The 12017-nt window shown below is 43.9% G+C and overlaps 1 non-coding gene across 1 annotated transcript; it reads right to left on the minus strand.

Moving 5' to 3' along the window:
• Positions 1-300: 300 nt before the first annotated feature.
• Positions 301-372, minus strand: TRNAP-UGG. The gene has a single exon. It is a non-coding gene; the product is annotated as a tRNA-Pro (tRNA).
• Between the last annotated feature and the right edge of the window lie 11645 nt (positions 373-12017).

A 12017-nucleotide genomic window follows, 5' to 3' on the forward strand; every position in this document is an offset into this window, starting at 1 on the left:
ATATCACTAGGGATCCACAGAAGCACTGAAAAGCCGCGTTTTAGGCGGGATCAACATTTCATTGAAATGACAAGCAAAAACAATACTTAATCTAGTCCAAAGTCTCTCTTTTGTCTCTCGGACACTTGTAGGACTCTTCAGGGCACCACGAGGAGCTTGCTGAGTTGTATGAGAATTCTCTCAGCAGTGCTTTCACAGAGAAAGAGCTTTAGCTTAGATATCAACCTCTTAAATTTACTCAGCTCCTCTTTCAAAGAGAAATATCTTTATCCTAAATTGTACGATTCAGTTAAAATCCCAGGGCTTGTCCGGGATTTGAACCCAGGACCTCTCGCACCCAAAATGAGAATCATACCCCTAGACCAACAAGCCATTAAATCAGATTTGAAAGCCTGGTGTGCCACTAAAATTGTTCCCTTATATGTCTCTTCGCTTCTGAATAGCATTTCCCCAGCAATAAATAAAAAGCACACATATCAGTCCACAGTTTGGGCCAGTCTATCCATTTCTTAATTTGCACAGTAAAACATTCAGTTTATAATGCATTCTGGCTGCTGACATGGTTATCTTTACATAGTTATTCTCTTATAGCATAACCTGACACTTATGGTATTCAATGCCAAGCTTTACAACAGTTCTCAATTTCTTAACAATGACCTCCCAAGCCTCTGATGTGACCCAGTACTTTGTCAATATCCTGTAAACGCATAGATTAATACAACTATTCGTGCACATATGACACCTACAATAATACACATATACTATCATTAAAACAAGATAAATGCAATATAAATCATATCAATATAGTTATGATTTCTAGTTTATGACCCTGTTTGTCTATGGAAACTTCTTTTTGAATTCATGTTCAAGCAATTGTATATCTGTTGTATATTCTTTTGTTTAATTGTTTCTCAATATTGTAACCACTGTATGCTGCATCAATTGTAAAACTCTGATTTTACTACTTTTATATTTTCTATGCCCTTTGTACAAAATAGCTATATTTGTATAATTTATTTTTATTATTTTTTATAATTGTTTACTATGTATCAGGAGCTTTTCTCCCAGAGCCTCCGCTGAAAATGGTCACCTTGTGTCCAGTTGGACTAACCTGGTAAACAAATGGAAAATAAATAAAAAATAAAATTTGTTTGTTTGTGTTTGTGTCTTTCGGCTTTTCCCGGTTAGGGGTCGCCACAGAGGAACTCCGGTCCGCTAATATTTGGTAGTGGATTTTTACGTAACGGGTTACCAGCCCTGACGCACAACCTTCAACGAAGGCACGCCCCATTCACGTATGCCTCCACACAGAAGACGCTCTAGGTGAGAATTGAACGGGACAACGTCTTACTGTGAGGTGACAATGCTACCGCAAAACCACCACCGCAGTCTATATTAAGAAAATCAATCAATATACCAAGAAAAATCCAAAACTTAAGAAAAAAAAACACAGAAGGAAGGAAAATGTTTCCTTGATGCTGTCATGAAAATCCCACTCACTTATTCAGATATTATGGGCAAACATATTATATATATTATAACATATATAATATATTAGGCAAAACAATATATCCAACACACTAGTCATAGGTGACTCTATAGTCAGGCACACTGATGGCCCACTCACCAGGCTAAACAAGGAGAAGGTTACTGTTAGCTGCTTATCAGGTGCCAGGATCTGCCACATAACCCACTCAATCAGGTCACTCCACAACAAGTACAAATATGACTCTGTCATTGTCCATGTTGGTGTGAATGACCTGAGACATACCTCTTTGGACTACATGAAAAGAGACATGGAAGAGCTCTCCAATCTTGTAGCCCAGACAGGTATGACCCTAGCCCTGAGTAGCATTCTGCCATCACCCAGAATGATACCGCAGTACAAGGACAAAATGATTGACTTCAACAATTGGCTAAACTTCTGGTGTCATTCTAAGGGGATCCAGTATCTGTCTGCCTGGTATGACATGGTCGACAGACCATGATACTTTGCCAGAGATGGCCTGCACCTGTCACCCCTGGGATTCCGGATACTGGCTAAGACTCTTGCCACCCCTATAGTGCCTTTTTTAGATGAGATTCAAATGACAAATTCACCGCCATAACAGGAACAGGCAAGCAAAAACTAAGGGTAATGCTACTCAATGCTAGAAGTCTAAATCTCAAAATGCATTCACTCGAGGCACTCCTTAAAATGGAGAACATCAATATCTGTGCAGTGACTGAGACCTGGTTCAAGGCTCCAGAGAGCACCCCTGCACTATCAGGCTATAACTCATACCACACTTTTCGGCCACATAACCTGGACTGGAACATCAAAGGTGGAAGTGTGTCCATATTCATTAAGGATATCCACACCTCCAGGCTAGTTGCTCAGCATAATGCATCCAAGGTTATCCAAGTGCAACCAACTCAAGGCAAAATTGCAATCCAAATTGTAGGTTGCTACAGATCCCCCATCATGCCCCAGGATTCCCGCTCATCTTTTCTTGATATATTACAAAATATTAGGGTTCAACCAAACACCCTAATAATGGGTGATTTCAACTACCCCACCATTAATTGGGAAAACTACTCATGTACCAACTCCTTCGCTCAATGCTTTCTGGAATTCATAAATTCCAGTGCCCTGGCTCAACTTATCCACACCCCCACCAAGGGCAATAATATCCTAGACCTAGTCATTACCAACATGAGTGACCGGTGTTCCACACCTGAAGTCAACTCCTCATTGGTGAGATCCGACCATAAGCTAATCATCCTAGATACCCCCCCCCCCCCCATTAAGGAAACCATCGTAAAGAATTTCTACAAAGCCAACTTCATGCTTCTTAAGACAGAAGTGGCAAACTTCATGACACCCGTGCAGATGGACAATACAACTACGACTGCTGAATCCTACACAAATGCACTCTATAAGCACTTACATGAGTGCGTGGATCGTACTATCCCAAACAGAACCAAGAAGTTATCCTCCAAAAAAAGGAAGCCAATCTGGTGGTCCCCTGCCATAAACAAACTGTACAACAGAAGGAAGAAACTGTTGCAAAAGAGAGCAAAATCCCATGAGTGATGGAGCTCCCTGGTCAGCCTTAGTAAGAAGCTGAGATCCTTTATAAGATCCTCCAAAGCTAGCTACGAAAATAAAATTGCCACTGATTCTAAGGACAACCACAAAGTATTCTATAGCTATGTCAAGAATCTCAATGGCAACAGCCAGATCTGCTCTGAGTTACAGCACAACGGCATGAAAATTACAGAACCAACTGATATTGCCAACATCCCGGCAGATAGGTTCACTGCTAACTTTACCACCCTCTCACACACTGAAGGGCCCATATCTATACAGAAAGAATGCAGAGTCCCTGTAATCACAACTACACAGGTAAATGCTGCACTCTCTAAAGCCAAAAACACAGCATCCATGGGACTGGACAACATCCCAGGCTGCGTTTTACACAAACTTCAGAATGAACTGGCTCCCCACCTAAGCACCATGTTCAATCATAGCCTCACATCAGGCTTTATGCCCACTGAATGGTGCACAGCAACAGTTATCCCACTCCACAAAGGGGGAGCCACCACTGATCCCAGGAACTATCGCCCTATTAGCCTGATGAGCCTTGTCTGCAAGGCCATGGAACATATCATCAATGGAACTCATAAACAAAGACATTGGTAACCTCCAAACTCTGGACCCCACCCAGCTTGAGTTTGTGAAAGGCAGATCATGCATACTGAACCTAATCGACTTCTTTGAGGCAGTCACCAAAGCCGTAGAAGAGGCTAAGGTGGTTCACACAGCCTATTTTGACCTCGCCAAGGCTTTTGATACCATCCCCCATTCTGGAATTAAAGCTAAACTCACTAAACTAGGTATAACTCCCTATGTCACAAGATGGGTTGCCAAATGGCCCACTGACAGAACCCACACTGCAAAAGTTGCAGACTCCAAATCTGACATCAAACCAGTGACAAGTGGAGTACCACAGGGTTCAGTCCTGGGACCTCTCCTGTTTGGTATCTACTTCTCTGAAGTACAGGCTAACACAGAAGGCCGCTGGCTAATGAAGTTCACAGATGACTGCAAACTAGGAGTCATAGCTGAGTCCCCAAATGATATGGCCATCCTACAGAAGGGTCTCATCGAGATAGATGGCTGGTGTCGGAGCCATGGCCTCAAGCTCAATGCCAAAAAGTGCATTGTCTTCCCCTTTGGTAAAAACTCTGTACCCATGAACTACCATATAGGCAGCAGTCTACTTAACACAGAATGTGTGATAAGAGACCTTGGGACCCAGGTGGACAGTAGTCTCTCCTTTGATAATCACATCACCCCAGTAGTCAGGAAGTCCTTCTATGTGGCACACCTCATCACAAAAGGGTTCTCATCCAGGAAAAAAGAGGTCATTGTTCCCCTCTACTCGACACTCATTAGACCCATTAGAGAGTACAACGCCCCTTTTGGAATGTACCTCACAAGACATCTGCAGCAGCTGGAAAGGCCACAGAAGTACCTTGCAAAGAGGATTACTGGCCTCAAACAGATGCCCTACACTGACCATCTCAAAAAACTCCAGCTTTACTCAGTAGCATATCGCCTACTCTGAGGTGATTTCTGCCTAACATATATAGCTATGTCAAACCCAGAGCTGTTGGACATACTACATCTAATGAAATCCCAATCCCTCCGAGCTACACGCTCTAGGGACCCAAACCTTGTCACCACAATAAACAGGACATGCTGGAAGGATAGATTCCTGTCCCAGAGACTTCCCATACTCTGGAACAAGCTACCCATCTATGTCAAGCAAAGTTCCTCATTAGCACTCTTCTAGAAAAATCTTTGAGTGGATGGGAAATAGGAAATATACCTCGGGAATCACTGTGGCTCTGCTCAACAGTGGCACAGGAAAATAACTTTCTTGGGTGGCATAAGCCAGGGAACCTTGTTGGCTAGGCTTACTTAGGCCCTTGGGCTGATAGCCTAGTACCTACCTATGAACCTATTATTAGACTAAATACAATATAATGTAGCATTGAAATGTGCTGACATTATAAAGGTGACAGTTCATTATTTATTCATAAAGCAAATGTCAGAGTGGAAAAGTTCAAATAGTGGATAAAGAGGAGGAGGGGAAGAGAAGAAAGAGTGAGAAAAAGTATTTGTTAGAAGTAATAATTAGGGTAGATATGGGAGGCAGGAGAAAAAATGAGTAAAAGTAACATTACAAGTAAGAGAAACGAAACCAAGGAAAAGAAGAAATAACATGGAAAACAAGATTTAGTGTGTGTGGGTGTGTGTGTGTGTGTGTGTGTGTGTGTGTGTGTGGTGTAAAAGAGCTATAAAGCAAATCTGCACTGATTCCTGCGTGCTGCCCTGCTGAGGGGGACACTTGTGCAAGTGCAATGGACTGGCTCCAGTAGGAAAGGATGACAGCATACCTCTCAACATCACTGAACAAGAAATCTGGACAAGGCCATAAATAATAGGGGACAAAGGCCCAAAAACTGGGGCAATTTATAAATATTGCACTTACAAACTTAGAAAGTTGATAAACAGGTTTTGCATTAGAGTGAATTTTCTTAAGGATATGAAGTCTGAAAATCAAATGCCTGTCAATTTTCTGACTTCAATGTTTAATGATTTGCCAGTGATTTGACAGAAAACTGCAATTATATGAAAAACAGACAAAAAATCTGGACTTTCTGCAAAAAGCTGTACTGTTGAGAGATATGGATGGGAGCCCTGAACCAACACCCATCAATCATTTTCATTTGTTTGCCAAAGCCATTACAGCAGTGTTTTGCAGAGAGGTGGGAAAAGCCTTAAATTTGACTGGTATGTTGTGTGGGTAGCTGTGTTTGTGGAAGGTGGAGGTAATGTGTAAGTGTGGTGCAAATGTTATGGATTATGAAATGGAGAGATTAAGAGTAAAATTGTGCTCAGTGAAGTCCCTAGCAATTTCATCACTGCTTGATTCAGACATATACATTCCCCTGTGTTTGTCAGTACTATGTTTGAGTGCATTGTTTTGGAGTGTGGTATCACTGCTACAGCTGCTGCTACTCTTTCAATACAAGTATTTGCTTTGGAAGTTTTCTCCAGGAGTCTGTTGCTGAGGATGAGAGACATGCTACAGGTATACAACTAAGACAAACTAGATAAAGCCATAGTAAAAAAAAAGTACTAGGTCACATCAGAGGCTTGGGAGGTCATTGTTAATAAACTGAGAACTGTTGTAAAATTTATCATTAAATACCATAAGTTCAGGTTATACTATAAGAGAATAACTATGTAAAGATAACCATGTCAGCAGCCAAAATGCATTACAAGTTGAACATTTTACTGTGCACATTTTATAAAATGGATAGATTAGCCTAAACTCTGGACTGATGCATTTGCTTTTATTTTTTTATTCCTGGGAAATGCTATTCAGAAGTGAAGAGTCATACAAGGGAACAGATTTAGTGGCACAACAGGCTGTGATTTTTTTGATGTCTATTGCCATGCAAAGCTGACTAAATAGCTGAATCTAGTAAATCTGGAAATGTGAGACTGTAGCCCACTGAAGGAGGGGAGATGGGAGGAGTAACCTGGCCAGGAGATGAAACTTGCAAAACTGCTCCTTGTGAAAAGTCTTTTTTATCTCAGTAATTTGTTGACACTTTTGCAAGCTTCTTTCAGAGAATGTGTAGTACATCGGTAGGAACAATATTTGTAAAACTCAGCGCATACCAGTCGATGACACATGAGCTGCAGACTCTCAAATTTGGCAGTTTTTTTCAGGTGTTCCATTCTAAGTGAATGGAAGTCTAGTCTGACAACAAATGGTAGGGCTATTTGTTCTCACAGTCTGTGCATTATGGGACAGATTTAGCTTTCCAAAGGAATCACAATGTCTGCCCCCACGAGGGCAGACAAGAGTAAAAATAAAATAAAATTAGGAATGAGTACTTATTTTGCTGCAGGCAGCTTTGGGAGGTGTAGTAAATCATGGCAAGATACAAAATATATATGTTTTCTTCATAATTTGCCCGTAGTGGTCCTTTAAGGGAAATTGTACTTTACTGTGTGTATTAGTTATCTTTTCCTCTCTTCTAAGAGATGACCTCCCTGGTGTTGGTGGTGAGGATTGAGGCTCCTTGATTGCTGGGCCAGGGCATGGTCATCACAAGTGGTGGCAGTGATGCGATCTACTTCACATACTAATTGGCTTGTAGTGGTGTGGGTAGAGTGAATTCCTGTAGCTTATGTACAGTGATCTCTAAAAGTTTTTTGTACTCTAAAACAGCCACACAGTGTGTACTTAGAGTTCAGATCACAATTGTTTTATTTCTTTTGTTAGCTTAGTGTTAGTCAGGGTGAGCAGGCAGCATGTCAGCAGAAGAGTATGGAAAGCTGACAAGGAGCCAGCTAGCGGAGATGTACCAGGCTAGGGGACTGGTGCATGGAAACCTGACTAAAGCAGACCTGATTGCAGCCTTGGTTACAGCTGCATCAGAAAGCAGCCTGTAGGACAATCAGACTGACAGTGGAGATACAATATCCTCGGAGAATGGACAGCTCAACCTTTCTGCAGTGGACTTAAAAATCCAGCTGGAGCTAAAGAGACTTGAGTTGGAGGCCAGGCGTATGGAACTAGAAGCAGCTGAGAAAATGAGGAGTCTACAAGCTGAGGAAAATGAATGGCAGAGGAGGCATGGGAGGGAAATGCTGACTCTTCGTCAGGGTCATGGAGGTAATGGGGAAGAGAGTAACCGGACCCCAGAAGCACAAAAGGTCAGTAAATGTCTTCCACATTTTAAAGAGGGGGATAATTTTGATAGCTTCATTCATATGTTTGAGCGGGTATGTAAACAGTATGGAGTTGACCAAAGGCTCTGGGTACGGTTCCTGACCCCCTTAATCCATGGTAAAGCTGTAACTTCTTTAGTAAAAATGCATGACACTGACTGTTTTGATTATACTGCTGTAAAAAGAAATTAATTAGAATGTTTTAAGCTAACACTTGAAATGTACAGGAAAAAGTTTTGTGAGCATAGATGCAAGACAGATGAAAATGTATGTAAGTATGTTGTTGAACTGAGCACTTATTTTCATAGCTTGGTGAGTGGTTGTCAGATCACCACTTTTGAAGGGCTGGCAGACCTTTTGGTAATGGAACAAACCCTTAGCACTTTGCCTGAGGACATGAGGATCTGGTTAGCTGATAAACAGTGTGCTACTTCAGAGGAGTTGGGGAAGAAGGGAGACCTATAACTAGCAAGCATGGCAGCCCTGCACAGGAAAGGGACCCCCAGTACTGCTCATGGGACTAAAGGAACCCATGGTGGGCAGCACAGACTGCCCCCCAACAGAATCTGCCAGTAGCAGGGGAAGCCACTATTCCAGGTACACATCCAGGAGCTAGGGTTAAATGTTTTGAATGCAACCAGTGGGGCCATGTAGCATACAGGTGTCCATGGAGGCAAGGTGGGGAACCAAAAGTGAGGGAGCCACTAAGTGGGAAAGACAAAATGCCAACAGTGGGTTGTCTTGAGACAACAGGGCTATGGAACTACCATCCTGCAGATGTCCTGAGAGGGAAGGATTTGGATGAGGCAGTACTATGTACTTATGCAGTTACATGCAGTGAGGCTAGGAGACAAGCATGTGGGTCTGGTAGCCTGGGGGAGACCCAGAATGACTGCATACTTGCAGCCAGGACTGCTGAAGTGGTTACTTTAGGGAGTGAGCTACGCTGCAGCAGTGAGACTGAATGTGAGCCACAGCTGCTTGTGAGTACTGAAGTTCCCTTGGACAGGGTAACTGCAAAGGAAGAGGTGAGTAGTAGTACCCAGGCTGACAGTGAGGCACCGCTGTCAGAGGAGGCCAGACTTTCTGTGGAAGGGGAGCTGGGAAGGGTTACAAGGAGAGACTTGAGACAGGCTCAGCTCTCAGACCCTACATTGCAAGGCCTGAGGCAGGTAGCTAGGGAGGCACCTGATTCTCAAGGGAAGGGGGAATCTGTATACTGGAACAAAGGGTTACTGTACAGAGAGTGGACCCCTGAGGGAGGGCTAGAAGGTGAGAGAGTACAGCAGCTGGTAGTGCCTAGAGCTTACCGTCTGGCGCTTCTAGCCATAGCCCATGATATTCCCTTTGCAGGTCATATGAACATAAAACATACAAAGAGGCATATTATGCAAAAGTTCTATTGGCCTGGAATTTCCAGAGATGTAACAGGGTACTGCAGGACCTGAGAGCAGTGCCAAAAGGTAGGCAAGGCAGGAGACAAGGTGAGAGCTCCTTTGATGCTTTTGCCTGTGATTGAGAAGCCATTTCAGAGGGTAGCTATGGATATTGTGGGTCCTCTGAGTATCCCAAGTTCCACAGGGAAAATGTATATCCTAGTGATTGTAGATTATGCTACATGATACCCTGAGGCAGTGGCTTTGTCCTCCATTGAGGCAGAGAAGGTAGCAAATGCTTTGCTATAGATTTTGAGCAGGGTAGGTTTCCCAAAGGAAATACTGTCTGACAGAGGTGCCAGTTTTATGTCAGACCTGCTGAATTGTCTGTGGAAATCCTGTGGGGTGAAGCACACGAAGACCACCCCCTACCATCTCCAGACTAATGGTCTTGTTGAGAGGTTAAACTCTACAATCAAGTCCATGCTACAGGCATTTGCAGATCAGTTTAAGAGGGAGTGGGACAAATATTTGCCCCATTTGTTGTTTGCTTACAGAGAGGTTCCCCAGGAATCCACAGGTTTTTCACCCTTTGAGTTGCTGTATGAGCATAGAGTGAGGGGACCTCTAGATTTAATTCGAGATGAGTGGGAAGGTGAGTGTGAGTCTCACAAGGAGTCTTTTGTGGCATATGTCCTGAACCTCAGGACAAGGCTCAGGGAACTCATGGGCCTGGCCCAGGAGAACCTGGCAGAAGCCCAACAACATGAAAAGGTGTGGTATGACAGGAATGCTCGAGCTAGAGAGTATGCTGTAGGGCAGCAGGTGATGGTTCTCATTCCTGTCAGACACAACAAGTTGCAGGCAGCTTGGGAGGGACCCTACAAGGTGGTAAGAAAGGTAAGTGATGTTAACTACATGGTGGAAGTGCTAGGCAGGTGGCAGGGGCACACATTGTACCATGTTAACATGATGCAACCTTACCATGATACGGAGGCCTTTGTGCTGAGCATTTGCAGTGGATTGCAGGAGGAGTCTGAGAGAGATCTTGTGACTGATCTCCTCAGTGAGGCTTGGGCTGACACCTCCGTGGAAGGGGTAGCAATGTCCCAGCAGCTATCTCCTACCCAGGTTCGAGAAATCCAAGCAGTGTTGCAGGAATTTAGGGGCATATTCACCAGGAAACCAGGGAGCACCCACCTGATGCAGCATCTGGTGGATACAGGACCCCAAAGGCCTATCAGGCAGGCCCCTTATAGGGTGCCTGAGAGAGTCAAACAGACTCTGAGGGAGGAGGTACAGGAGATGTTGGAACTAGGGGTTATTCAAGAGTCCAACAGTCCCTGGGCCTCACCAGTGGTGTTGGTGCCAAAGAAGGATGGCAGCAACATGTTCTGTGTGGATTACAGGAAATTAAATAGTCACACAGAATCGGATGCTTACCCCATGCCTAGGACAGATGAGGCCCTAGAGCAGCTGGGTGGGGCAAAGTATCTTACAACCATTGCTCTTACCAAGGGTAACTGGCAGGTGCCTTTGACTCCCAGTGCTAGAGAGAAGTCAGCCTTTGTGACTCCTTTTGGCTTGTATGAGTTCACAAAGATGCCCTTTGGGATGAAGAATGCCCCAGCGATTTTCCAGGGGCTGGTAGATCATATTTTAGCAGGAGCAGAAGGGTTTGCCCTTGCTTACATGGATGATATTGCTATCTACAGCCATTCCTGGCAAGAGCACCTTCAGCATGTCACATAGGTGCTGGGCAGACTACAGAGGGCAGGGTTGACCATTAAGCCGAGCAAATGTCAGGTGGATATGGCAGAGGTCTCCTACGTAGGGCATAGAGTGGGGAGTGGTAAGATAAGGCCAGAACCTGCCAAAGTGGAAGCCATTCATTCATGGCCTGCACCTGTTACCAAAAAAACAGGTGAGGGCATTCTTAGGGACAGCAGGGTACTACAGAAAGTTTGTTCCCAGTTATAGTACCATAGCTGCTCCCCTCACAGACCTTACAAGGAAGAACAGGCCAGATAAGGTAGTGTGGACCCCAGCATGTGAGCAGGCATTTCGGAAGCTTAAGGAAGCTTTGGGAGGACCCCTTATGTTAGCCAGTCTAGACTATAGCAAAGAATTTGTTTTGCAGCAGGATGCTTCAAACTATGGGGTGGGGGCTGTACTTAGCCAGATTTCTTCAGAGGGAGAAGAGCACCCAGTGGTTTATCTCAGTCATAGGCTCCAACCCAGGGAGGAATGCTATGCAGCGGTAGAAAAGGAATGTTTAGCCATAGTGTGGGCTCTAAAAAAATTTCAGCCTTTTCTGTATGGAAGGAAATTCACTGTAATGACAGATCACAACCCTCTAATATGGTTAAACAGAGCCAGTCAGCAAAATGCCAAGCTGCTAAGATGGAGTCTAGGGTGGCAAGCATATGATATGTCAGTGCAGCACCGCAGTGGGAGTAGTAATGTCAATGCAGATGGGCTCTCAAGACAGGGAGTGGGTAAGGTACACCCAGATAGACCTGATACTCTCAATCATTGTTTCTCAAGGGTCACTTGAAAAACTTGCTTGAGTTCCCCGGGGGAAGAAATGTGATGATTGGGGAGAGATAAGCAAAGGCTGCCAGCCTAGTTAAATAGAATTTGATATATAATTCAGGCATTTGTAAATAAATGTAAAATACAGGCATGTTTTCTTAGTGTTAAAGAACACTGTGAAATGTGGAACTGCAAAATATGTGACAACATTGCACTCTACTGGCCCAGTGAAGCATGTTGTAACCCTTTCATATTAGAATTTGGCTCCAGTGCATCTGGATGAAGGTTTCATGCCCATTGTTTTA

This window comes from Protopterus annectens, chromosome 16.part0 (genome assembly GCF_019279795.1).
Source record: "Protopterus annectens isolate FY-2018-M chromosome 16.part0, PAN1.0, whole genome shotgun sequence".
Lineage (NCBI taxonomy): Eukaryota > Metazoa > Chordata > Ceratodontiformes > Protopteridae > Protopterus > Protopterus annectens.